Source organism: Mustela nigripes, chromosome X (assembly GCF_022355385.1).
Source record: "Mustela nigripes isolate SB6536 chromosome X, MUSNIG.SB6536, whole genome shotgun sequence".
In the NCBI taxonomy this organism is placed as follows: domain Eukaryota; kingdom Metazoa; phylum Chordata; class Mammalia; order Carnivora; family Mustelidae; genus Mustela; species Mustela nigripes.
The window spans coordinates 120,261,610-120,286,482 of NC_081575.1; the positions used below are offsets into that span (position 1 = coordinate 120,261,610).

The window sequence follows — 24,873 nt, forward strand, 5'->3', positions numbered from 1 at the left end:
CACTTCTTCTTCCTTCTCCTCCTCCTCCTCCTCCTCCTCCTCCTCCTCCTCCTCCTCCTCCTCTTCTTCTTCTTCTTCTTCTTCTTCTTCTTCTCCTCCTCCTCCTCCTCCTCCTCCTCCTCCTCCTCCTTGCTCCTCCTCTTCTTCTTCTCCTTCTTCTCCCTTTTTAAATCAAGCTATATAAGAGTTTACAAGTTTTCAGCTCTGGGAGTTTGGGAAATTGTCCTACCCTGTGTAACCACAAGTGAAATCAAGGTATAGTGTATTCTTATTATCCCATTTTCTTTTTTATGCCAGGACCATGCTGTCTTGGTGATCACAGCTTTGTAATAAAGCTTGAAATCGGGTAACGTGATGCCTCCAGCTTTATTTTTGTTTTTCAACATTTCCTTAGCGATTCGGGGTCTCTCCTGGTTCCATACAAATTTTTGGATTATTTGCTGCAGCTCTTTGAAGAATACCGGACGAATTTTGATCGGAATGGCATTAAAAGTATAGATTACTCTAGGCAGTACAGACATTTTAACAATGTTTATTCTTCCGATCCAAGAGCATGGAATGGTCTTCCATTGTTTTGTGTCTTCTTCAATTTCTTTCATGAGTGTTCTGTAGTTCCGAGAGTACAGATCCTTTACCTCTTTGGTTAGGTTTATTCCCAGGTATCTTATGGTTCTTGGTGCTATAGTAAATGGAATCGATTCTCTAATTTCCTTTTCTGTATTTTCATTGTTAGTGTATAAGAAAGCCACTGATTTCTGCACATTGACTTTGTATCCTGCCATGTTGCTGAATTGCTGTATGAGTTCTAGTAATTTAGGGGTAGAGTCTTTTGGGTTTTCCATATAAAGAATCATGTCATCTGCAAAGTGAGAGAGTTTGACTTCTTCATTGCCAATTTGGATACCTTTTATTTCTCTTTGTTGTCTGATTGCTGTTGCTAGACTTCTAATACTATGTTGAACAAGAGTGGTGAAAGTGGGCATTCCTGATCTCAACAGGAAGGCTGCAAGCTTTTTCCCATTGAGGATGATATTTGCTGTGTGTCTTTCATAGATAGATTTGATGAGGTTCAGGAATGTTCCCTCTATCCCTATACTTTGAAGCGTTTTAATCAGGAACGGATGCTGGATTTTGTCAAATGCTTTTTCTGCTGGATTTTGTCAAATGCTTTTTCTGCATCAATTGAGAGGACCATGTGGTTCTTCTCTCTTCTCATATTAATTTGTTCTATCACATTGATTGATTTGCGAATGTTGAACCATCCTTGTAGCCCAGGGATGAATCCCACCTGGTCATGGTGGATAATCTTTTTAATGTGCTGTTGGATCCTGTTGGCTAGGATCTTGTTGAGAATCTTAGCATCCATATTCATCAGTGATATTGGTCTGAAATTCTTTTTGGTAGGGTCTTTGCCTGGTTTGGGGATCAGGGTAATGCTGGCTTCATAGAAAGAGTCTGGAAGTTTTCCTTCTGTTTCAATTTTTTTAAACTTCTTCAGGAGAATAGGTGTTATTTCTTCTTTGAAAGTTTTGTAGAATTCCCCAGGGAATCCGTCAGATCCTGGGCTCTTGTTTTTGGGAGGTTTTTGATCACTGCTTCAATCTCATTATTAGATACCGGTCTGCTCAGGTTGTCAATTTCTTCCTGGTTCAATTTTGGTAGTTTATAGTTTTCCAGGAATGCATCCATTTTCAGTGAGTCCTCATGCCCTATCTGCAGTGTCTGTTTTCTCCATTGATTAATTTTGCCCGTTCTTGAAAATCACATAAGTGGAAACCTAGGGTATATTTGCTTATGGCTCTTTGTTTAATGTCATGATTTTGAGATTCAGACATGTTGTTTAGTGTATCAGCAGTTGTCTGATTCCCTCGCACTGCCATAACAAAAAAAAAAAAAAAAACCACAGACTGGGGAGCCTAATAATACACACTGATTTCTCACAGTGCGAGAGGCTGGGAGTTCAAGGCATGGGAAGGGCTGGTTTCTCTTGAGGCCTCTCTCCCTGGTGTGTAGACCCCATGTTCTCCCTGTGTCCTCACATGGTCGTTCCTCTGTGCATGTCTGTGTCCTCACCACTTCTTCCTACAAAAACCCCAGTCTCATGGGATCAGGATCCACCCAAGTGATCTCATTTTACCTTATTTACATCTTTAAAAACCTTATCTCCTAATACAGAGTACTGAGGTTCTTTGGACTTGAGTGTATGAATTTGGGAGTTGGAGGGACACAGTTGATCCCATAGCAATGTCTACTGTTTAAAAAAAATCCAAGTTTCCATCTTGTGTCACTTCTGTTTAGCTTGATGAATGTCCAGTGGATATTTTTTCTTATACAGAAACAGTGGTGAAAATTTTTCAGCTTTCTTTTATTTAAAAATCTCTTTTATTTTTGAAGGATATTTTCACTAGACATAGAATTAAGGGAGACCACTTCTTTTCTTTCTGCACCCAGAAAGCAGTGTCATTGTTTGCCTGCATGTTGAAAATTCAGTAAACATTCTTGTCATTGTGGTCCAAGATAAAAGGTCTTTCTAATTTGCCTTCTCTCAAGATTTTCTTTTTTTTTTTCTTTTGTTTTTGTGTTTTGTTTTCAGCATTTTGATTCTTTCTGTCTAAGCATATTTTTCATTGTGAATATCCCACTTAGGCTAAGTGTGTTAACCATAAACAGGATAAATTCAAACAAAACTATATTCAAGCGTAAGGTACATTTGATATTCTTAAATAATTTTATGAATTTTTTTTTAACCATCATTCCTTCAAAGAAGTTCCTTTTCCTAGGGGTGCCTGGGTGGTTCAGTTGGTTAAGTACCTGCCTTCAGCTCGGGTCATGGTCCCAGGGTCCCAGGATCGAGTCCCACATCGGGCTCCCTGCTCAAGGGAAGCCTGATTCTCCCTCTCCCTCTGCTCCCCGCTCCCACACTTGTACTCTCCCTCTTGCTCACTCTCTGTCAAATAAAAAATAAATTCTTTTTTAAAAAACCCCAAAACTTTGTTTTCCTCCACCATTATTTTCACCTCTCTTCCTCTGATTCCAAATCTACATATGTGGGACTTTCTCTCAGGTCAGAGAGACTCTACTATTTTCTATTAATAGTATTAAAGTACTATTAAACTAATAATCTATTACTTCCATTCTTCTTCCCTCTCCGTTCTTAAGATTGGGTAATTTCTTTTTTTTTTTTTTTTAAGATTTTATTTATTTATTTGACAGAGAGAGATCACAAGCAGGCAGAGAGGCAGGCAGAGAGAGAGAGAGAGAGGAGGAAGCAGGCTCCCTGCTGAGCAGAGAGCCCGATGCGGGACTCGATCCCAGGACCCTGGGATCATGACCTGAGCCGAAGGCAGCGGCTTAACCCACTGAGCCACCCAGGTGCCCCGAAGATTGGGTAATTTCTAATTATCTCTGTTAAGTTCTTCAGCCATAACCGGTCTTTCCTTAACTCAGCAAGGAAAATTTACTTTCATAGATGCTGTAGTCTATTCCTTAAATTTCTATTAGGCTCTTTTTAAATAATTTCTATTTCTCTGATGGGAATTCACAACTGTTCACTCTTTGCAACCATCTTTTTCCTTTATATCCTTGAACATAGGGGAGACTGGTTGGCTCAGCCCATTAAGAGTCTGCCTTTGGGTCCAGTCAGGATCTCAGGGTCCTGGGATTGAGCCCTGAGTCTGGCTCCCTGCTCAGTAGGGAGCCTGCTTCTCCCTCTCCCTCTGCTCCTACCTGCAGCTTGTGCCTCTCTCTCTTGCTCTCTCTCTCACTCTCAAATAAATAAATAAGATTTTTTAAAGAAAAATTAAAAACAAATAAATAAATCCTTGAACATAATTGTATAAGCTGTTTTAAAGTCCTTGCCTGACATTTGTAATATGTGGCTTCACTCAGTGTCTGTTTCTATTGACTGTTTTTTCTTATGGTTTCGAAGTGGATTTTACTGTTTCTCCTGAACCATCAAATTTTTGTTTTTGTTAACTTTATAATGGACATTGTGGATCATGGATGATAGAGTTTAGAGTCTGTAATTTTCTTCTGAAGAATAGCAATTTGTGTGCTAGCAGGCAAAGTATATATATATACATATGAGATTATTGCATGATAAATAGCTTGAATAACATCCTGGGTTCTGGTAGAACAAGTTATATTTTGCACTTGGTTTCATTGCAGCATGAGAAGAGGCCTACTTGTAATTATTTTGGAATTGTTAACCAATTATTCCAGCATATTTAACTGAAATATCTGTTCTTCTGTGCATTTAAATTGCTAACATGATGCATAAGAAATGTTATGTACTAAACAGACAAGTCTGTTTCTGTGTTCTTACCCATCATTGTTGACATAATCTATTCCTGAGCCAGTAACATTTCATCTTAATGTAGCTGTGTCTTGGTAAGAAGTTTTCACTTCCTCTAAATTCTAAATTAGAATTATCTTCTAAAAAAGAAAATTTTGGTCAAGTTTTCTTCTCTATAAACTTAAAATAATTTTGTCAGATTTGTATAAAATGAGATATTTGGTTAGAACTGAATTAAATTAATACATTGCTTTGAGACATACCTGACATATTTCCTTCTTTAGTATTCAGTAAGATTTTGGGGGCACCTGGGTGGCTCAGTCAGTTGAGCAATCTGACTCTTGATTTGTGCTTGGGTCATGATCTCAGGGTCTGCACGTAGGGCTCTGTGCTCCATGTGGGGTCTGCTTGTCTCTCTCCCTCTGTTTGTCGCCCTACTCAGACTCCTTTTCGCACTCTTTCAAATAAATAAATAAAATCTTTAAAAAAATATTAAGTAAGGTTTTCTATTTTTACTTTCACATGTAATTGTAGTCTGCTGAGTTTATTTTAAACTATTTTCTGGCTTTGCTGCTATAGACAAAATACTGTTTTCATCATATTTTAAAGCTACTTATTTATAGAAAGCTTTTAAAAAATTATTTTTCTTCTAATTGACCATTTACTGAACTCTTCTTTACTGCTGACATTTTTTTGTCTTCTTCTAAGTGGATAATCATTTTACTTATATGTAACATCAATGAATGTCATATCTGATAATGTGTACTACTTCCTTTTCTTGTTTCATTGTTTTATGATAAAATGTACAAAATGATGTCAAAAATAATGGTGATAATGAAGATCTTGTCCTGTTCTTATCCCTCCAGGCTTTTAATTACCTAAGAGAGTTTGACATGGAATACAATTACATCTTGTTCTTTATTCTTATAATAGATCTCTAATAACTTGAGTGAAGTGGTGTGCTTTCATGCATTTCAGAAATCAGTTTATTTTCTGCAAATAGTCTTCTATATGCAACCCCTACATTGTATATTTTTAAATATCTAAGAATATTTAAATTACATATGGTGAAATGTACAGATCTTAACTGTGTAATGAGCCATGATAAATATATATACTCATGTAATCAACTTCCTAATTGAGATAGAGGACATTTTCAGTGCCCTAAGCAAGCTGTGTTTCTGCCAGTCAGCCTCTGCCATCTGTTACAACCAGTTTTCTCATTTCAATCAAAGATTAGTTGTTTCCCCTTTTCTTGAACTTCATGTACAACCAATGATATGGTATCTAGCCTCCCATGTTATTTCAGATGTCTGTGGTTTGCAATTTTTCAGTGCTGAGTAATATTCTACCATATGAATAGACTTGTTTGCTTTTTTCAGTGCTGAGTAATATTCCACTAAATGAATACACTGCCAATCACTCCTTCTACTGATGGGCATTTGTATTATTTATAAACTTTGTTTATTATAAATAAAGTTTCTATGAATAGTCTTGCCCACATCTTTTTATGGACCCAAAGAGAGATCATTTCTCTTTGGAAAAAGTATATAAATACAAATCAGTATGATTTTTATAAGAAATCACCAGTTTCCCAAAGTAGATGAACCATTTCATATTTTCACCATAATATATGAAGTACCAAGAAGTGATTGTCATTCTTTTTAATTTCAGGGTTTCCAGTCAGTGGGATGGTTTATCTTTTGGGGGTTTTAATTTGCATATCCATATGACTAATCTTGTTAAGTCCGTCTTCGTGTAATCATTGGCTGTCTGTGTAGTTTCTGTACTGAAGTGTCTAAGACTTTTGCCCCTTCTTAATGGGTTGCTTTTCATTTTTCTTTTTAAAAACTTTTTTTAAGATTTTTTATTCTGGATCCAAGCTTTTCATTATGTATATGTATTGCAAAAATATCCTTGCTGTCTGTAGCTTTCTTTAGCTTATGAACTCTATCCCTTGATAAGCAAGAGATTGTTACTTTACAGAGTAGGACTTCTCTGTTTTGTTTGTTTCTTTACTGTTTGTCTGATTCTTTTTACACCCTTTCTAAGAAATATTTGCTTTGGAATAGCAACTTCAGTGTCAGTCTATATAGAATTTCAATTGCATAATTTACAATAAAGGGATGAAAGAAGATGCTATATTCTAGGTTAAAAGCATAATAATAACAGAATAAGAAGGTTTGTCCATTATAACAACATAAGCAGCCCAATGTAGGGCCAAAATGTACTAAACAACTGGTGGACTCAAGGGAGAAATTTGTATATCAGCAATTTTAGCTGGACATTGAAGAGCTCAAAGTGTTTAATGGTAAGAAGGAAAAGAAGTAGACACTAAATTTTGAGTGATACAATTAATCAGGATGTGTCGTGACATGTCGACTGAATTTGCTAGCCACAAGGAATCTGTTTGTTTCAGAAACACAGGATACATTTGTTTCAGGAACACAGGATACAACAATTAACCATGCCCTAGGTTATAAAAGAAGTGTCAATATTCTCCAAAACTTCCATGTCCTACTCTGGTCTGCTTCTCTGGTCTCCGTTCTTGGCAAAAGAAAATTAAAAGCTAAGACAATATAATAAGTGTAAACGTAATAAATTCTGCCAAGCCACTGGCTTGGTTCTTGTTGTCTCTGGGTCAAGTAAGCAAGGGGACGATTTGTGTGCCCTATGGTACGTTTTGCTTACTTTCATGTAGTAGTCATGGAAACTGGCAACATTCAGGGAGCTGGTAGAAGTCTTACGAGGAGATCTGCAAATAAAGTGAAAACTGTCCAGCATGTTTCAATGCACCAAGAAAGAAACCAGCAGCACAGCATTGCCTCTGAGGTTCTTGGGCTTACGATATGGATTCTGTCTCCGGAGGTTTGCCTGACAGCCAGCGTGCTTAGATCAGTATTCATGTGTCTAAAGCAAAAGTTTAAAGTTCCTTCTTCAAGACAGTGCTTTTGTCCTCAAAAAAGACAGCATCCTTCTATATTACTTAGTGTGACTTTAAGTGTGATTTTCTCCAACTCAACCTATTTGAATTTTCTAAAATTTTTGTTTTCATCACTTCTGAACTGTCAGTATAATAATACGTTACCTACAAAGAATTCATCTGTAATAATTTGCGTTTGTACCCTACAAAACATCGACTACCCTAAAAACCAAAGGGACAATTTGTAGTCTCCACACATAGACAAACAGAAATCCCTCCAAAGATGAGATGATCCAGAAATTACCTTAAATCGTGGAAATGCGGTAGGTCGTGTTCTTAGCAAAACCTGCAGAAAGTAATCAAATAATCATCTCTATCCTTCACTGTCTGCCTTCTATCCCCTTTACTTTATATAAAATAGAAACATATTTTATTTTCTTTATTTACTTCATTTTATTTAATTTCATGCTATTTTATTTCATTTTACTTTGGTTTAATTCCCTTTATTTCAAACATCAACCCTATCCATCCCATACACCTTCTTTGGCATCTTGTCAGAGCAGTTTCCTGTTCTTTCAAGGACCATGACAAGCTGGAGTATGTCTTTTGATCTGTCAACTCCGTCAAGAGAGGAACCTCCAAGAATTCGGTCCACATCAGTGCTCTACTTGAAACGGGAAAGAGCTGCTCAAGCATAAAAAAAGTCGGGACAAATTAAAATGTTCATATGAAAGAGACATATAAATTACGCTAGAAAATTTACATTTTGGTTCCCATCTTCAATTTTCTTCTAGATGATGATCTTCAGTTTAAAGATTCAGGATGTGCAGATAGATGATTTTTTTTTTTTTTTGCCTTTTTGTTTTGATCAAAGTGACACATAGGATTAGCAGGGTTTGTTGCAAGTTTGATTTCTTGGTTGCACATGGTGCCTGGGTCTCTTTGAGTTCTGCGTCTTCTGTAACTCTGGGGGTCCTCCACTAAGTTCTCAGCACCTCCTAACTGCTGGGAGCTGTCAGATTCTGAGGGCGGAGAGGTGACCACCCCACTGTCGCTTCTTGAAAACAATGCTCCTGGTTCCAGAGAAACAGTGCACCGTACATGCACACACACTGGTGCAGAACGGCATTAGGACGAGGAAAAATACAGCTTGGCGTAACTTGCTGCATACCTCTGAATTTGCAGTAGCTTCCTAGGGATTCTGTGTTTTTTTTTTTTTAATTTGGAGTGATCTTTAATATCATTTATTGCATGAATCAAGTCATTTTCTATAAAACATTCTTACTCAAAACCCGGTTAGCAAGAACAGCAGCAACAACAAATGTAGGAAAGAAGCATGGCATTGTGGCCAAGATACGTTTTTACTTCCTCTTCCTCTCAGTCCTTGGAAAAAGAGGTAAGAAGAAGTAGGAAGCAGAGAGGAAAGGTTGCGGGTTTTGCTGCTTACTATTTGGTGAGAAAGTCTCCTGCAGGTGACTTGTCTGCTGTCCCAGACCCTTGGGATTCTGTGTTTTTACGTTTTTTATCATCTAGATAAATCCTGATAGGCATACTTTTTATTTAAGATTTTATTTATTTATTTGAGACAGAGAGAGAGCATGAGTGGCGTGAGGGGCAGAGGGAGAAACAGACTCCCCGCTGTGCAGGGAGCCCGACATGGGACTCGATCTCAGGGTCCTGAGGATCACAGACCTCAGTCTGGCGTCCCCTTGAAAGGCATGTTTTATATAGGGATGTGTGTGATGTGTATAGCTGTGCATGTGTGTGTATATATGTCTGTGTGTGTATATATCGATATGCATTTTTTAGAAATATCAGCATGATTAGCCATTGTTTTAATTCATAGGAGGTCATAAAAGTGCACCTAACACCTACTACGTTGTACCATATCCGAACACTATATATTAGTGTACATTTTCTGTGTGTGTATATATTTATATTTATGTATATTACATGTATACTTATACATGTATATACATGTATATACATGTATATATATATATATACACCTATATACAGCTTGCTATATATTCATATATATTACAAAGAATATATATATCTTTTAAATACAATTTTTTTTTTGAGGAGGCTTCATGCCCAGTGTGGGACTTGAACTCATGACCCTGAGGTCAAGAGTCACATGCTCCGCTAACTGATCCAGCCCAGTGTCCCACAAAAAGTATATTTTAGATGCCCTTTCATGACATTACATGGATTAAAGCAAATTAATTTTATATATAAAATGTTAATGGATACATAATATCTACTACATATATAACATATATACTATGTATCACACTGTTTCCATCTCAGTAAGTTAAGTGCATTTAAAATAGACTGTAATATATAAGTATATATATAAAACAAAGAATAAAACTACATATATGAATAAAAATGTAACTATATGATAGCTGTAGTTTTTGTGGCACCTATTGTATAATATATAATATATAGTCTGTGTAATGTGTATAAATAGATGACAGGCTATAGCTGTGCCATGTAGAGAATGTGTCTACTAGATAGAAATATATATTACGAAGAGAATATTTTAGTGTACTTTTATAACATTATGTGGATTAAGATAATTGTCATATATATTATATTACCTATACACACTTCATGAATGTATTTTATATATGCATTACCTATATATTATTTATGTATATACTGATATATATCAGTTATGTTTGATATATTGATATATATCCATTATTTTATCTTATTTTTTAAGATTTATTTATTTATTTATTTGACAGAGATCACAAGCAGGCAGAGAGGCAGGCGGGGCGGGGGGGAAGCAGGCTTCCTGCTGAGCAGAGAGCCCAATCCCAGGTCCCTGGGACCATGACCTGAGCTGAAGGCAGAGGCTTAACCCACTAAGCCACCCAGATGTCCCATATGTCCATTATTTTAATGCACATATTCATAAAAGCAAATAAAAAATATATTTTTTGTTATATATACACATAGGTTAACAGAGTATAACTCTTACATGTGACTATGTATGTGAAAGTATATATAGGGATTTGTCTTTTCCATACATTGTGTGTGTTACACATCCACAAAGCCACTGTACCTAATGGATACCGCTTCGAAATCTCTGTGTATTATAGAACACAATATGCTGGGGGCACTTTTATAACATCATATAGGCTAAAATCATCGTGGACCATGCTGATTTTCTAGACCCTTGTACTAGCATTTAAACACCTGATTTCTGCCACGTCGTTTCTCCCAGCAGCACTGAAACTAATGCATCTCTCGAGTGGCTTTGACATCTACCATTTGAACCTGTCTCCAGTGGCAATCGAAAATAGCACAGCTGATCTTCATCAAAAGCAGCAATTTTGATTCTCCTATTCAACGCACTGCTTGTTCTCTGAAGAACCAAATCAGAGATATTTTAAACAAATATTGCCTGTTGAAGAACAGAGAATCAAAATTGATTGGTATGCAATTATACGTTGGGGAATAAAACACGTTATGGTAGATCTGCAAAGGAAAGCGGGTTTTAGAAAAGCTATTGCTGCATTTTCAAAAAAAAAAAAAAAAAAAAAACAACCCGTGAGACTGTCAGTGATGCAACATTTATAAAATTTGATATTTCTTTCTAGAAAATAATGTGCCGCTGTATGTCTCACTGAGCCCACATAGGAGGAGGGAGGGAACGTTTTTATATGTGTATATGGAAGTTACTGTTGAAAATATGTGTTTTGCTTGCTGCGAGGAGAGAGGTTGCACATATTCAAGGAGGGAAGGAGAGAGCTTGGATCTACAGACACGAGGCCGTGGAGTTTAGGGTCAGACAGGTCTAGTGTTTACTCGCTGACGGTATAATCTCAGGCATCAAGGGGACCTTAGCAATGCCCTCTCTGTATCTAGATAATAAGCAACCGTGCGTATGTGAATGGTCATTGTATAAATTAAGAAAATCGCATATAAATTTTTATATATATTAATCATACCTAATTTATACATATATATTTATCTATATTAATCATACCTAATCATTAATTTTAAATATATGAATCATACCTAAATTTTTATATGTATTCATCATACATAATATTTCATATATATTAATCATAATTTATATATATGTGAATCCTACCTATATATATTAATCATATTAAGCATGTGTGTGTTCATGCATATGTACTTTATCCCTCGTATTTGAATATACAGCAGCATATAGCTCAGCGCCTCTTACAAGCTTGGTGTTTTTTAAATACAAGTTCTCTGACATAAGGTACATATTCTCCATCAGGGTAGCTGCCTTCCGCAGTGTTGAAGAACACTCAACAGCTTTCGGTTCCTTTTTTTCCGCAAATAATGACGATTTTCAAACGTTGGCAACTCCTTCCATCGAAGGCAAGCTTCTAGGAAGATAACCACGGAAGCAACAGCCCTCCTCTGACCCAGACTTGGAGCCCATGCTCCTCACTGGTGACTTGATGTCCATCGAGCATCTAGAGGACTGTTTATCCAAGTGCAGAGCCCAGGGCAGAACTCGTTGGACCTCCAGTTCTGAGTTTGCCTCTGCCTCCCTCGGATGGAGAAACCAGCTTCTGGAGACCCCTCATCTGCCTTGTTCACTGCAACCAATTAAGATTCCTCTTCACAGTTTTTAAAAAGGTTAGGAAAGGAACAAAGACGCCACAGAAGCATGGTCTTTGCAACCCCTGGGAGCTGTGGGAACTCCAGTGTCCATGAATATGGTTTTATGGGGATGCAGCCATGTGCATTCCGTGACCTGGGGCTCTCCACGCCTTCGCTGGAACTTGACAGACTTTGAATCATTTGGAATCCTCTGCCCAGAATCCTCTGTCAGCAGGCTGCTCCCTCTGACAAATAAATACATTTTAAAACAGAAGTAGGGGAAAATGACATTTCAGACCACTGAGTTGTAACTGACACTCTGCGAGCCCTCATCAGCTTTTCATGGGCTTTCCTCCCCATGGCCTGGGCTTGGCCTCATTCCCTCCCACGTGTCCGAGGCACAACGGCAAACGCTCCCGTTCCCGTTCCCAATGCCTCCCCTAAACCCGTAGGCCTCTGGACCTCTTTATTTCCAAGAATGTGCCTTACTGGGTCCAGGCGGTTTGAAATTCCCAAAGCGAGCAGAAATAAATGAAAAGGGCGGGAATTTCCAGGGAGAGGCCTTGGATCACGCACACAACGGGGACTCAACAGAGTCCCAGGATCTATGTCCCCGTCCTTCAGACGAAAGTGGGAAAACGCCAGCGGATCGCCTGGAAAATTGCCTTTATCTGCTAGCTCCCTTGAAAGAGACTTCAAATGAGGGGATGCACCAAAAAAACCCTTTGAAACTTAACTCTGTACGATGCTTTTGAAGCCAAACATATTGATAACAAAGGAATTTCTCAACCCTGGGACGCGATGGGTAAGATACGTTCCTCTAACCTCAAGGTTTTCTCCTCTGCCAATATTCCTCTTCTCCCTCTATTTTATTTTATTTTATTTATTTTTAAAGATTTTATTTATTTATTTGACAGACAGATCACAAGGAGGCAGAGGGGCAGGCAGAGAGAGAGAGAGGAGGAAGCAGACTCCCCACTGAACAGAGAGCCCAATGCGGGGCTCGATCTCAGGACCCTGAGATCATGACCTGAGCCGAAGGCATCGGCTTAACCCACTGAGCCACCCAGGCGCCCCGATTTTATTTTTTTTTTAAATAACATCCTCTGGTGAGTTCCATTTCACTAAAGTCCATCTTAAGCATAACTTTAAGAGTAAAGTCTGCAGGTATAAATACAAGTTTTAAGTGGGAAATTCTTCTCAAGCATGTATAATCCATACACATCGTCTTCTCTATAAACGTAACGCTTTGCACCTTATTAAACTCTCCCCTACAGCGTACGTTTGAATACAGAGGTGGAATGAAAAGTGTCTTGTCCTGTCTCTGTGTTTGTTTCATCTAATAATCACCGCGAATCCTTGTACAGATTTGATGCTTCACCAGAACAGACATTCACCACTTTTTACCAGTCCGAAAATATTATTTCCAAGAACCTAAGTGGTTTTGCAGCACAATTATATTTAAGAAAATAAAAGGCATTTTGAAAGACTTCATGCTTGGCGCTGTCAGGATGAGGGTTGAAAAGTGGGTGTGACCCGGAATTCATAATTTATAAATTTATAAATTTCTTCGTTTTTGGTAAAGGGAGGAAGGTAATACTTGTCCTCTTGTTTCCTTCAGCAAAGAATCACATGTTATTGGGAGACTTCGAATCTTCACATTTTATTTGAATGAACATCTGTGAAAATCGGAAGATGAAGAAAAAAGTGTTAATCGTGGGAATATGTACCGAAACTGGGTATAACACGTTGATGTACGCAGGGTCCTGATTCCTTTTCCATAAGGGTGGTAGGAACCAGTACAGACGTATTTCCAATCCAACATAAACCCAGCCAGTTACCTTTATTTTTTTTTAAAGATTTTATTTATTTATTTGACAGAGAGATCACAAGTAGGGCAGAGAGACAGGCAGAGAGAGAGAGAGAGAGAGAGGAGGAAGCAGGCTCCCCGCTGAGCAGAGAGCCCGATGAGGGACTCGATCCCAGGACCCTGGGACCATGACCTGAGCTTAAGGCAGAAGCTTTAACCCACGGAGCCACCTAGGTGCCCCTCCAATTCCTTTTATACACGTCCCTTTGTAAAACTACTCTGATTTTACGGAAGAACCATCCATTGCAGCGTCAAAGTCTGGGGACACAAGGTTACTAAGCTATAGTCAGGCAGGTTCTGGAGACAAGCCGTACACCCACACGCCCCTCCGTCACGCTGTAGACGATGCATGAGCTTGTTCCTACAAGAGGTCCCTCTAGTAATTCCCACTCATCGTCTTCTTTCATGGCCAGGCCTGGCCATTTGCCCATCACTGAAGTAGGCTCAAAGGATCTTTCATTTCCCCCAATTTCTCCTTTTGTTCCCCTGGTCCCGCCTTGGAGCCCCATGGCGAACTCGTCTCGCATTGCATTTAGGTTCCTAATAGACTGAAAATGGAGATGCGTGTCCTGTCTCAAGTGTACCAAATTATAAGTGATCGCCATTGGTTCCATCTGTCGACCTCACTTCTGGCTTCCAGGAAGGCAACGGCTTAAGGGAAAGGAATTCAGCTCAGCTCGTTCGCCTGAGAGCAGAAGGAAGCCACGATTCGTGGAACCCAAGAAGGGACCATGGCCGTTTCATCAACATACTATTGGACGGAACCCTTCGCGGCGGGTTGTCTGAGACGATCCATCCTTCTGACGACAGACGGAAATGAACCGGGGAGATGGAGGGCATCCGACAGCGGTTGAGGAAGTCAGGACTTCCCAAGCTGCATTTCAGTGGACGCACACGGAAAAACACTCATTGTAAACGACCGTACTGGTCTCTTGGTAAAGCGTTCTGATCGCAAAAGGCACCCGTAAAAAGGAGATATTTACAGCATTTTATTTTATTTTATTTTAAAGATTTTATTTATTTATTTGACAGACAGAGATCACAAGTAGGCCGAGAGGCAGGCAGAGAGAGAGAGAGGAGGAAGCAGGCTCCTCGCCGAGCAGGGAACCCGATGCGGGGCTCGATCCCAGGACCCTGAGATCATGACCTGAGCCGAAGGCAGAGGCGTGAACCCACGGAGCCACCCAGGTGCCCCATGTACAGCATTTTCAAGTAGCGAAAGTTTCCTATCGTGATTACAGAACATAGTCTTACAAATCAATAGGTAAAATATTAACCGTGTAGTTGAAACATGGGGTGACGGTGTGCGCCGGCCCTGCAGACTCTGGACCTCCCAGTGCCCGGTGCACACGGGACAAGGATACTCAACCGGAGAGATTAACACAGAAGCCACCCTGGAGAGCTCTGCACCCACCCAGCTGCAAGACTGACATCCCTAAGGGCTTGTCACTCAAAGAGGAGATCGAGGGCTTCTCCCTTTCATGCCTGGGGCAGGTACAAACGGGGCACAACACGTTGGGAAATGGTTTGCCAATGCCCTATTCCATTTCTATCTATAAAAGCTGTCCAGAAGCACACATAGTTCCTTTTTATCTTTAAAATTTTATTTATTTACAGGCGCCTGGGTGGCTCCGTGGGTTAAGCCTCTGCCTTCTGCTCAGGACATGATCCCAGGGTCCTGGGATCGAGTCCCGCATCGGGCTCTCTGCTCAGCAGGGACCCTGCTTCCTCCTCTCTCTCTCTCTGCCTGCCTCTCTGCCTGCTTGTGATCTGTCTGTCAAATAAATAAATAAATCTTTTTAAAAAAAAAATTAACCCTTCATTTCACAATGGATGAGAAAGCACATAGGAACCAAGACGGAAATACAGTCCATATAAATAAGTTAAAAACAAAATAAAACAAAACAAAAAAAAACACAAAAACTCTAAAACTCAATAACCTGTCTTCCGCGTTCTATAATTTGAATTCTTGTCCCAGCTCTCCCCTTGACATATTCAAGCCTCGCATGGGACCCGTATGACGCCATTTCTCAATAAGGTGACCCGAATGCCCGTAACATGACCATTTCTAGTTTCCGGCATTGCGGGGGGAAATGATGAGAAACCGTTTGGTCAGACACAATGTGAGACGATCCCTAAAAGAGCCACTGGACCCCAAAGCGCCAGCACGGACTTCAGGAGAGGAAGCGTTTTTCTTTAAAACTCGTGGAGACCCCCGTGTCGACAGGGTCGCGTCTGCTAGCATGACCCCGTGCACGTTCCCAGACGCGTGCATGATTCGATTTTCCAAAAGCTTTGGCTCGCGTTTCACGGGTGAAGGTATTTGTCAAAGGCAGGTGCTAAGAATCAAGGGGGGTTCGCAGTTCCCACCAGCAGCCCTCAGCCGCGTGTAGGAGAGATCACCTCTCTTCTGACTTGAGTCGCCGATCAAAGCAGGCACAGGTCCTGCAGGGCCGCGAAACCTTTGAGGCACCACGTGCCTGTCTGGGAAGCAGACGGACCATCTCTCCAGGCATGGCCTCTCCTCTCCAACGCCTTGTCTCTCTGAGATTGCTCGAGGAAGCTGGGGTGTCTCTTCTGTCTACCACTGTCCAGGCCATCCTGCCATGGTCCCCTCAAGAGGGATCTTGTCCCCCTCTTTGGGCTCGGGTCTGTGTCTCTGATGCATTCCCTGGGGCTAATCCTTTCCCGGAGCTCCCGGTTCCCTGGACCCCTGCAAAGATGTGTTCCCTGTGCATGACCGACAGACACGGGTGGGCTTCGGAAGGTCCCCACCAACGCTGCAGGCACCCTCTCCTACCCTGCGCTGCACAGGCAGACCTGGTACTCGCCGAGAATTATGGTGGCAAGTCGCACGACGGTGGGGCTCCGCGGTCACGTCGCGACAATCCACACTGAGTTGTGGCTCTGTGCGCCATGCTGCGACTTCTTGCCACTCATTTGTAGGCTGCTATGTACACTGGGAGCTATACAGCGACAGGGAAATGGTGCAAGGGAACATTTTAAAACCGGAAGCTTCCTGGGCATTTTGGGTAAACGTCTGTCTTTGGCTTAGGTCATGATTGCAGGGTCCTGGGATCGAGTTCTGTGCCGGAGAGCTGGAAGCCAAGCCTGCTCCTCCCTCTGCCGGCTGTTGGCACGCTCCCTCTGGAATAAATACATAAAATCTTTAAAACAAAACAAAAAAAAACCCCACACAATCTTCCTCGTATGCACCTTAAATTCCAAGGGGAAAAAAAAAAAAAAAACATTGTTCAGGTCTATCCCGTCTTTAGATCTAACCCTTTGCATCTTTCACAGGAAAATGCCCTCCTCTTCTCAGAGAACCCAACGCGCGAGTGGTGGGTCCGGTTCTAGGATCATCCGTCTCTGTTCTCCTCTTCCCTCTGCCAGTGTCCCCAGGCCACGGCAGAAGAGGGGATTTGGTGAGAGAGTCTGAGCAGGCTTCTCAGTTACGATTCCCTGCGAGTCGGCAAAGGACAACTTGGCTTTCTCTTCCGTCGGGACCGTTCAGTGGGTGACTGTGGACCCTCAGCACCGTGCACTCTCCATCCACGGACACAGAGAGACAGACAGCAACGATTTTCTCAGCATCCCCTTGCAGCCAACGCCTCGGGGACGACGGGTCTCCACCACCTGCCAGGCCACCGTTGGCTCGGAGAGCTGGCGTACCTTGCCGTATGTGCTCCGCACAGCCCAGAATGGCAGCCGGGCCCCAGCTGCGTGACTTCTTTCCCCGACCCAACAGAGCAACATCCTGTTGCCGCCGGCGAGCCCCTTTCCTGCACCGCCGGACGGTCTGGGGAAACGCTGTGGGGAGCAGATTCAATCAGTGCATTTCAGAAATAGGATGCGTGAGGTGTGGGACTTAGGGCGTTGCACAGAGGAGAAGAGTCCTGCTGTAGGACGCAAGGCTCCCTGACCCCAATACAAAACACGTGTGTGCTTGGGCCACAGGTGTCTCCCAGCCCCAGAGCATGTCCGTCCCTAACAGCGGTGCCTTTCCTGCCCGCAGTGAACAGACACCATGTGTCCAGACACCATGACGCTCTTCCCAGTCTCCCATCCTCACGTAACTATGCCCGGGTCTAGCTCAAAACTCATTTTCAGTCCCTCGGGGTTGCTCTCTGTGACCCGTTTCTTCCCCGTCCTTCTTCAAGTTCCTTTGGTGCTTCCGTCCGCTGGCTCTTCCTACACAATCCCGTGGTCCGTGGACGGCTTTGCGCACGCCTTTCCATGCGGATACGCTGTTGACATTAGGCGGATGCCTTCCTAAGACTCTGTGGACTCTGCTAGAAAGTGGAAGCTGAGATTCAGGGAAGAGAAGAAAGAGAGATTTCTCCGGAAGGCAACTTTGCAAGAACGAACCCGCCGTGCCCCGGTGCCTCTCCTTCCTTGGGTCTCCTGGGCTCCGTCATACGCACGACTCATACCCCACGCGGTCTGCAGGCTTCACAGAGCCCTGCCACCCCCCATGCTGTGTGGGTGACCCCTGGAGAGACCTGAGCCCTCGCTGGGTCGGGGAGAAGGGAGTTAATGGAAAACAATGCTGGAGTAACAGAGAGCAGGTAGGAGTTTCCATCTCTCCTGGGAAACGGCGCGCTCCTTCGGCACTCCCCATTTCGAGAGGAAGTTGGGGGCCACGCTTTCCCAGTTGCCCGTTGGAGCCGACGTCCCCCTCTTCCCAAAGCCCATCTGGACTCACTGCTGTGACCAAAGAGGACCGACGGTGGTTTACACCTGTGACCCTCCTAGAACAGACGGGCAATGTTCGAGCGCCAAAGGCAGGAGAGGAAGTTGTTCGTGCATTTGATAGATGAAAAGACAAAGCGATCTCTGCCGTATGAGTGAACTCCCTTGACGAAGGGCCGGTCCTTCCCTTTGCTGATGGGAACACGTCATCAGCACGAGAAAGGTCTTGAAAAGGCCGTGCAGCCCACCCCCACCATGGCAGGCAAATGGAGAGAAGAGGAGTAGCCTCTCCCTGCGTATCTGTTTGCCGGACATTGGAAGATGCGCAGGAGGGGAATTTGTGAAACGTTTGCTGGAGGGCTCGGTACTCGAACATATGTCTCCACAAATGGTCCACATGTTACGGTCTTTACACGGGCAAAATTCCCCGGGAATCATGGGGTTTCCCTGAGTAAAGATTAAAGTTCAGCACATGCTTCCAAAGCTGCTGCACGGACTTTTTGCAGCTGGCCAGCCCTCGAGGAAATCAAGCAATTAGCTTCCAATAACCGAGTTTTGCTCCTTTTCTCCTTTCTACTGGGTTTTCCCGGGGGTATGTGTTCGTGGGATCGCTGTTACTACACTTGATGCAAAGAGCTGTTTGGACACATTCCGTGTCCAAGAGATCACACTGAATAAAGTCATGGTTATGTGACTCACGGACACGGCAGCTCTGAGTGCTTTCCGGCTACCAGAAATCTGTGTATCTGCCCCGATTTCTTGGTTATAGGACTCTCCAGGATCCTGGACATCCCAGGCACAACAGTCAAATAAAAGACGCTAAGAAAAAGTATTTGGTTGGCAAAGTCTTAGGTGGCTTTGTTCAATGCAGGGGGTTCACTATGCCATGAGAAACGGGCACTGTCCTCCTTGAGATGCAAAGAGAGAGGGAACATTTTGGAAATCTTACATAGATGCAAGAGAAATATCTCAGTTTCCTCTGGCCAGACACTGTCTCCTTTAAGAGTGCAATGGCTCCAGTGTTTCTAATAGTCGATTGTTGAGATCTGGAAAGCAAGTTCAAAGCTTGCTGTTCCTATCAACAGACCTTGATGCCCTCGTGGACTTTCGGAGAAATAATAGTAACACCCAAGACCAGTTGTTTGGAGCCCTTGAGGACAGTCAAAGGCATTCTTTGTGGAGTATCTTTGGTCTACAGTTGAAGAATGTTCTGTGTCCTCAGAACTTCTCAGAAGGAATCCTCACAGGACTCCTCTTGACGATCAATAGACTTTTTCAGCCCATGCTGGGACAGGTGTCGTGCATCCAAAGTGAGGTATCCGTCTTTCTCCTGCACACACAGATCAGATATACTCGGGCAGAAGGGCCGACACATCTGAGACCAGAGAGCCTGCTCGCCAAGAACCCCCACCACCTGGGATCCAGTCTCCACGATTCAAATTTGTTGAATTGCGTGGTCTGCCGTTCTGCACCTCAATGTCCTCATCTCTCAGCTGGGTATAAAAATACCTATTCTGCCCTCACAGACCTTTTTTTTTTTTTCCTGCATGATTGGAGACAAGCTGATGAAAGTGCTCTGTGGTTCAGTGCCCAACACTGAGCTCTGAATAAAGGAAGACACCTCAGATCTTTGTGCTGAGTGAATTTTCATGAATGAAACAGCTCTTCAGGCTTGGCATTGTCTGATATTAATTATGATGAATGTTGGGTTGCTTTGCATTAGATGGTAAGTTCCATAATGGCAGGAGGAAACCCCCTGTTTACAACTCCAGTGTGTCTCACCGGGTTTCTGGGAACGTGGAATTGGGGGAGAAAAGGCACACAATCTGTCAACCAAACAGAAGACACTTTGGGGAGTGAAAGGAAGCGTGGCTAATCATTCCACGGGGAGAACAGGTGTCTATCAAGACTTCCCTAGACAAACCAGGATGTGTGGCCACCTGATCTAGAACGATAGAACTTGGAAACTCACCATGTGATGACAGTGATCTCTAGACTGAGGGATATCACACCTTCACTCTCCCACCATTTCTAGCCTCGTGCTTCTCATCTCCTCAGGGACCCCATGAGTGTTTGTGGGGGTGAAGGCCTTCTTCCTCTGTTGAGTCTATGTCCACACTTGATCATCTCACTCCTTCCCGATTCATCGTACCCCCTGGAATCTGTTTGACACAGTTAGATTTTAACACATCCCATCACTAGGGGGCCACCGTAATCAAGGATCTGAATCTTTTCCCTTTTCTAAGATTTTATTTATTTATTTGAGATATATGTCTCTCTCTCTATATATATCTATAGATAGATAGATATAGATATATATAGAGAGAGAGAGAGAAAGAGAGAGAGAGTGCAAAAGCAAGGGGACAGAGGGAGAGGGAGAAGCAGGCATCCCACTGAGCAGGGAGCCCAATGCAGGGCTCAATCCCAGGACCCTGGGATCATGAGCAGAGCAGAAGGCAGAGGCTTAAGCAGCTGAGCTCCCCAGGTGCCCCTGAATTTTTTCCTTTTAAAAAGATACAACAAGTTTGATACTTTTGTAAAGATCACAGAAGAGTGGAGGGGAGAGAATGACTCCCATCAGTTCAGGTTACACTTGGGTGCATCAGAGGAGGGAACATTTGAACTGGGTCGTCACAGGTAAGAGTTTTCTAGGATCAGATATCTGACTCCATTAAAAAAAAAAAAAACATTTTTGTTAACTTGAGTGTAGTGGCACACAATGTTACATTTGCTTCAGGTGTACAACTGAGTGGTTTGAGTTCTGTATATGTTATGCTATGCTCACCACACCTGTCGTCCCCACCCGTCACCAGACAACACTATGATAATACCATTGATATATTCCCTATACTGTGCCTTTCATCCCGGCCCTTATTCACTCCACAACTGAAAGTCTGTATTTCCCACGCCCCTTCCCCATTTTACTCAACCTCCCACTCCACTGCCCTCTAGAAACCATCCGTTTGTTCTATGCGTCTGTAGGTCTCAATCTGCTTTTTGTTTATTTGTGTTTTAGGTCCCACATTTGAGTGAAATTGTATTTGCTTTATTTGCCTTTCTCAGTCGATTTACTGCATTTAACCTAATACCCCCTAGGTCCATCCATGCTGCCACAGATGGCAAGATCTCATCCTTTTTTATGGCTGAGTAATATTCTGATATCTCTTATCTGTTTATCTACCTTCCTCTGTATCTTTATATACCCATCTCTATAGATAGATCTATGTCTATAGATATGTATCTCTGTATATCATCTCTATATCTACAGATCTCTATCTATCTACCTATCTATAGACCTAGATAGACAGAGATCTATAGATATAGGTCTATAGATACAGATATAGATCTACAGCCATAGGTCTTATATATAGATATAGATCTATAGATACAGGTCTACAGATGTATAAACCCGTACCCCTTACCACTTCTCTATCCATTTCTCTATGGATGGACACTTGGGCTGCTTCCACATCCTGGCTCATACTGCTACAGTAAACATAAGGGGGCATATTGTCTTTTCAAATTAATGTTTTTGATCTCTCTGGGTAAATTCCCAGTGGTGAAATTACTGGGCCTCTGGTCGTTCCATTTTTAACCTTTCAAGACCCTCCCTTCTCTCTTCCGCAGCAGCTGCACAAGTTTGCATTCCCACCAACAGTGCACGAGGTTTCCTTTTTCTCCACATCCTGGCCAACACCTATGACTTCCTGTGTTGTAAATATAGCCGTTCTCAAGGGTTGAGGCGATATCTCACTGCGGTGTTCATTTGCATTTCTCTGACGACAAGTGGTATTCAGCATCTTTTTATCTGTGCGTTTGCCCTCTGTACATCTTCTTTGGAAAAATGTCTATTCAGCCCCCCAGCCCAATTTTTTAAGTAAATTGTTCCTTTTTCTGTTGTCGAGTTGTATAAGTTCTGTGTGTATTTTGCATGTTAACCCCTTATTGGATATATCACTGCAAATATCTTCTCCCATGTAATGGGTTACCTTTTCATTTTGTTGATTGTTTCCTTTGCTGTGCAAAAGCTTTTTATGTTGATGGAGTCGCAGTAGTTTATTTTTGCTTTTGTTTCCTTTGCCTCAGGAGACATATCTAGATAGAAGTTACTACAGCCAATGCCAGAAAGATTACTGCTAAAAAAAAAAATTAAAGAAAAAAAGAAAGAAAGAAAGATTACTGCCTGTGCTCTCTTCTAGGATTTTTATGGTTTCGGGTCTCACATTTAGGTCTTTAACCCATTTTGATTTTACTTTTGTGTGTGGTGTAAAAACTGGTCTTGTTTGCTGTTTTGCATGTGACCACTTTTCCCACCACCATTTGTCGAAGAGACTGTCTTCTTCTCATTGACTATTCTTGCCTCCTTGGTCATAGATTAACTGACCGTGTAATCAGGGGTGCATTTCTGGCCTCTCTATACTCTCTCATGGATCTATTGTTTTTGTGTGTGTCAGCACCATACTGCTTTGATGACTACAGCACTGCAGTGTAGCTTGAAATCTGGGACTGTGATACCTCCAGCTCTGTTCTCGTGTCTCATGATTGCTTTGGCTATTTGGAGATCCAGATCCATTTGGGATGTTTCACAACGGACAGTTTTTTGACTCCCCCCACTTCCCCTCTGTCCCTTTTGTCCCAAAGCTCGACAAACTGACTTAAAAAAAAAAAAAAAAAAAGACCCCGAGCTACTTTCCTTGAAGGTAGTGAGTGAAGTTCAAGCCACAAAAATCCTAACTTGTACAAAAAAAACCCTCACCCTGTTCCTATCCCCTAACCACAATACAACCTACTCTCTATCCTCAACCTCCTCCACCTCCCATCTCTCATTTTATACCAGACTGAACCTGAGCCCTTCTTCTTGGGAAATTCTTTCTTTATTACCTGTGTGTGTGTAACAAACCATTTTAAATCCATGAGTGACTATGCATCATATGTCCTTATCCATAAATCCCTGGGCAGAGGGATGACTAGCATCCAACCTAGACTACCGGTCACCCAAATATGACACCATTTCATCTAGCCGACTAATCATCATTAAGTAAATAAACCTCTCATGGAGTCGCAAGTCTATCTCGTGCACACCCAGCATCTCAACCCGTCTTCCAGGGGATGATTCTGAAATGCTGCACCCCAGCTTTGCAACAAGCCAACTTTGCGGTCACCCCACACTTTTAAGTCAAGTTATGTGCAAACATAATTTTCAAGTCTGATGCAAATCCATGGAGCTGTTGCCACGTGATACGAAAACAAACAGAATTTGCTTTTAACTTACGTAAGATGTCTTGGGGCTAACTTTCTTATGGTTCCAAGCCAAATATTTAGTTTATTTTTTTAATTAATTTACTTTTTTCAGTGTAACAGTATTCATTATTTTTGCACCACACCCAGTGCTCCATGCAATCCGTGCCCTCTCTAATACCCACCACCTGGTTCCCCCAACCTCCCACCCCCTGCCCCTTCAAACCCCTCAGATTGTTTTTCAGAGTCCATAGTCTCTCATGGTTCACCTCCCCTTCCAATTTCCCTCAACTCCCTTCTCCTCTCCATCTCCCCTTGTCCTCCATGATATTTGTTATGCTCCACAAATAAGTGAAACCATATAATTGACCCTCTCTGCTTGACTTATTTCACTCAGTATATTTTTTTGAAGATTTTTCGCACATCTCAGTTAATACACAGCGTAATCTTAGTTTTGGGTGCACAATATAGTAATTCAACACTTCCGTGTGTCCCTCACTGCTTATCACAAGTACCCTCCGTCTTCCCCATCACCTATTTTACCCCCCCCCAATTCCCTTCTGATAACCATCACGTGTCCTCTATAGTTAAGAGCCTGTTTTCTTGGTTTGTCCCTCTATCTCCCTTTTCCCCCACCCCAAACCAAGGATTTTAAACTCATGCCAGTTACCTATTGCAGTGTAACCCATTGCCACAAAATAATCCACTTCAAACCACACACATTGATCATCACACGGGTCCCAGAAGTCAGGACTCCAGGGGTGGCTCAGCTGGGTTTTCTGCTTCAAGGTCTCACACGTTTCCAATCAGCACATCAGCCTGGACTAGTGTTTCACCCCGAGGCTTGACTGGAGAACAATTTGCTTCCAAACTCATGTGATTGTGAACAGGATTCAGTTCTGTGCAGATTCTTGGAGAGAAAATTTGGGTTATTTCATCCAAAGCCCATAAAAGCTTATTTCATCCAAAGCCCACAAAAGAGAGTCTTCTAGGAAGACACAAGTTAGAGTCTCAGGTAACCTAATCATGGACATGACCTCCCACTATCTTTGCTTCATTCCGTTGGTTACAATCAAGTCACCAGGGCAGTCCACACTCAAAGGAAGGGATGATATAGGAGCATCGACTAGGAGGTGGGCGTCATGTGAGACCACCTGAGTTTGCTCACCATGCTCCTTAAGAAGAGCAACAAATTCCTGAAGTTGTATTCCCTTGTGCATGCACTTACCCATTTCCTCATACTCTAATAAGAGGCCA

The 24,873-nt window shown here is 42.2% G+C and overlaps 1 long non-coding RNA gene across 1 annotated transcript in view; it reads left to right on the plus strand.

The window, feature by feature from the left end:
* Positions 1 to 24,873, plus strand: part of LOC132006846 (uncharacterized) — a 218,136-nt gene that overhangs the window by 188,419 nt on the left and 4,844 nt on the right. The window lies entirely within an intron of this gene.